The following is a 4,070-nucleotide window of genomic DNA, read 5'->3' as shown; positions in this document are numbered from 1 at the left end:
CATCTGGTTAGCAGTCAAATGCCTTAGGCACTACATCACCACATGAGGAAAGTGAGGCACAGAGTATTAAGTTGCTTTCCCAAGATCACAAAACTAAGTAAGTGGAGCAGTTGGCTACAAATCTACACAGTCTAACCCTAGAATCTTCCAGTATATTATCTCTCAAATTTGTGGTGCACATCATCACAACTATTGCTATGTAGAGCCCATTGTTGCAGCCACTGTCAATCCATCTCATTGAAGGTCTACCTCATTTTTTGCTGGCCCTCTATTTTACCAAGCATGATATCCTTCTCCAGGGATTGGTCTCTCCTGATAACATGATCAAAATATGAGAGACAACGTTTCACCATCCTCACTTAAAAGGAGAATTCTGGCTGTATGTCTTCCAACACAGATTCATTCATTCTTCCGGCAAGATTGTGTATGGTCCTGCTGTTGATTTGTGTGTCCTTTGTATGCCTATGAGATCTAATTAATTAACAGTATCATTTAGATCTTCTATTTGTTTATTTTCTTTGTAATTATTCTGTCCATCATTGAAAGTGCTGTGTGAAGTTCTCCAAACTATTATTGAACAACTATGTATTTCTCTTTTTAATTCTGTTGGAGTTTGTTTTGTAAATTTTGGAGCTCTGCATTGAGTGCATAAGTATTTATTATTGTTATGCCTTCTTGGTGAATTGATCCTTTAATCGTTATTTATGCCCTTCTTTATCTCTTATAATGTATTTTGACTTAAAGTCTATCAGAAATTAATATTGCCATTCGTTCTCTCTCTTGGTTACTGTCTGTTTGGTATATTTTTTTCCCCCAGCCTTTGACTTTTAACCTATTTATATCTTCATGTCTGTGATGTGTTTTTTGTAGGCAACATACTGATGTTGTTGTTGTTGTTGTTATGTGCCGTTGAGTCGACCCCGACCCATAGCGACCCCTCCTTGGGTTTCCGAGGCAGTATCACTACAGAAGTAGGATTGTCCAACCTTCCTTCAGAGGAATGGCTGGTGGGTTTGAACCACCAGCCTTCTGGTTAGCAGTCAAGTGCTTTAGCCACTATGCTACCAGAGCTCCTACATATTGATGTATCATGTTGTTTTAATCTATTTTACAACTCTCTGCCTTGTAATTATCAATGGGTATAAAATCACTGCTGCCATGTTGTTGTAATTTGTGTGTGTGTGGTGTTAACAGTTTCTTTGTTCCTCTAAATTTTCTACGTTGAAATCTTTTTGGATATGGATTTTGTTTTCTGATCATTTGCTATTGTTTTTGTGTTTACTGAGTCTTTTAATTTTCTTCTTTAATTTGGTGAGTAGATTTACTAATATTCTTTGTTATTACCTTGAAGTTTGCCTTCTGTTGTTGTTGTTGTTAGATGCCGTTGAGTTGTCTTCAACTCATAGCGACCCTATGCACAGCAGAACGAAACACCGCCCAGTCCCATGCCAGCTCCACAATCCCTGCTATACTTGAGCCCATTGCCACAGCCACTGTGTCAGTTCATCTTGTTGAGGGTCTTCCCCTCTTTTGCTGATTCTCCATCTTACCAAGCATGACATCCTTCTCCAGGGAATGGTCCCTTCTGACAACATGACCAAAATAGATGAGATGAAGTCTGGTCATTCCCGCTTCCAAGGAGCATTCTGGCTGCACTTCCTCCAGGATAGATTTGTTAGTTCTTTTAGCAGTCCATGATACTTTCAGCATCCTTTGCCAGCACCACATCTGAAAAGTATCAATTCTTCTTCGGTCTTCCTTATTCATTGTTCAGCTCTCACATGCATATGAGGTGATTGAAAATATCATGGCTTGTGTCAGGCACACCCTAGTCCTCAAGGGGACATTTTTGCTTCTCAGCACTTGAAAGAGGTCTTTTGCAGCTGACTTGCCCAGTGCTATACATTGTCAGATGTCCTGACTGCTGCTTCCATTGGCGTTGATTGTAGAACCAAGCAATGTGAAGTCTTTGACAACTTCAATCTTTTCTCCATTTATCATGATGCTGCTTATAGATCCAGTTGTGAAGATTTTTGTTTTATTTACATTGAGATGTAATCCATACTGCAGACTGTATTCTTCAATCTTCATTAGTAAGTGCCTCAAGTCATCCTCACTTTCAGCAAGCAAAGTTGTGTCGTCAGTGTATCGCAAGTTGTTAATGATTCTCCCTCCAATCTTAATGCCATGTTCTTCTTCACATAGTCCAGCTTCTCAGATTATTTGCTCAGCATATAGATTGAATAAGTGTGGTGAAAGGACACAACCCTGATGTACTTCCTTCTTGATTTTAAACCATGCAGTGTCCCCTTGTTCTGTTCGAACGACAGCCTCCTGGTCTATGTACAGGTTGATCATGAGCAAAATTAAGTGTTCTGGAATTCCCATTCTTCTCAATGTTATCCACAATTTGTCATGATCCACACAATCAAATGCTTTTGCATAGTCAATAAAATATAAGTAAACATCTTTCTGGTGTTCTCTGCTTTGAGCCAAGATCCATCTGATATCTGCAATGATATCCCTTGTTCTACATGCTCTTCTGAATCCAGCTTGTACCTCTCTGGAAGTTCTCTGTCAATATATTGCTGCAACTGTTTTTTAAATTATCTTCAGTAAGATTTTACTTGTGTGCGATAATAATGATATTGTTCAATGATTTTCACATTCTGTGTGATCAACCTTTTTGGAATCTGTAAAATATGGATCTCTTCCAGTCTGCTGTCCAAGTAGCTGTCTTCCAAACCTGTTGGCATAACCGAGTGAGTGCCTCCAGTGGGGCATCTGTTTGTTGAAACATCTCAATGGGTATTCTGTCAATTCCTGGAGACTTGTTCTTCTGCAATTCCTTCAGTGAATTTGATGAATGAAGCTTCAACTTCTTCCTTCAATATCATTGGTTCTTGATCATATGCCACCTCCTGAAATGTATGAAGATCTACTAGTTCTTTTTGGTCCAGTGACTCTGTGTATTGCTTCCATCTTCTTTTGATCCTTCCTGCATCAATCAATATTTTGCCTGCAGAACTTTCAATATTGCAACTCAAGGCTTAAATTTTTTCCTCAGTTCTTTCAGTTTGAGAAATGGTGAGCCTGTTCTTCCCTTTTGCTATTCCAAATCCAGGTCTTTGTACATTTAATTATAGTAATTGGCTTTGTCTGCTCAAGCTGCTCTTTGTAACCTTCTAGTCAGCTTTTCTCTTGTCATTTCTTCCATTTGCTTTGGGTACTTTCTGCTCAAGGACAAGATTCAGAGTCTTCTCTGTCATCCGTTTTGGTCTTTTTTTTTTTCTTGTCTTTTTAATGGCCTCTTGCTTTCTTCATGGATGATGTTCTTGATGCCATCCCACAATTCTTCTGGTTTTTGGTCACTGGTGATCAATGCATCAAATCTGTTCTTTACATGGTCTCTACATTCAGGAGGCATATTATCAAGATCATATTTTGGCTCTCATAGACTTGTTTTAATTGTCTTCAACTTCAAGTTGAACTTGTATGTGAGCTGTTGATGGTCTGTTTCACAATCAGCTCCTGGCTTTGTTTTGGCTGAAGATATTCAGCTTTTCCATCTCCTCTTCCCACAGATGTAGTCAATCTGATTCCTGTGTATTCCATCTAGTGAAGTCCATGTGTATAGCTGCTGTTTGTGTTGTTGCCAAAAGCTATTTGCAATGATTAAGTCATTGGTCTTGCAAAATTCTGTCATGCGATTTCTAGCATCACTTCTGTCACCAATGCCAAATTTTCCAACTACTGGTGATTCTTCTTTGTTTCCAAATTTTGCATTCCAGTCACCAGTGAGAAGTACCACATCTTGATTGCATGATCGGTCAATTTCAGACTGCAAAAGTTGATAAAAATCTTCAATATCCTCATCTTTGGCTTTGGTGTTTGGTGCAGAAATTTGAATAAAAGTTGTATTAACTGGTCTTCCTTGTAGGTGTATGGATACTATCCTATCATTGACAGCATTGTACTTCAGGATAGATCTTGAAATATCCTTTGTGATGATGAATGCCACGCCATTGCTCTTCAAATTGTCATTCGCAGCATCATAGATCATATGGTTG

This window comes from Orycteropus afer, unplaced genomic scaffold (genome assembly GCF_000298275.1).
Source record: "Orycteropus afer afer isolate SDZICR_OR568_19922 unplaced genomic scaffold, OryAfe1.0 scaffold00028, whole genome shotgun sequence".
NCBI lineage: Eukaryota > Metazoa > Chordata > Mammalia > Tubulidentata > Orycteropodidae > Orycteropus > Orycteropus afer.
The sequence above is the reverse complement of the archived record's forward strand: the minus strand, read 5'-3'. Positions refer to the sequence as shown.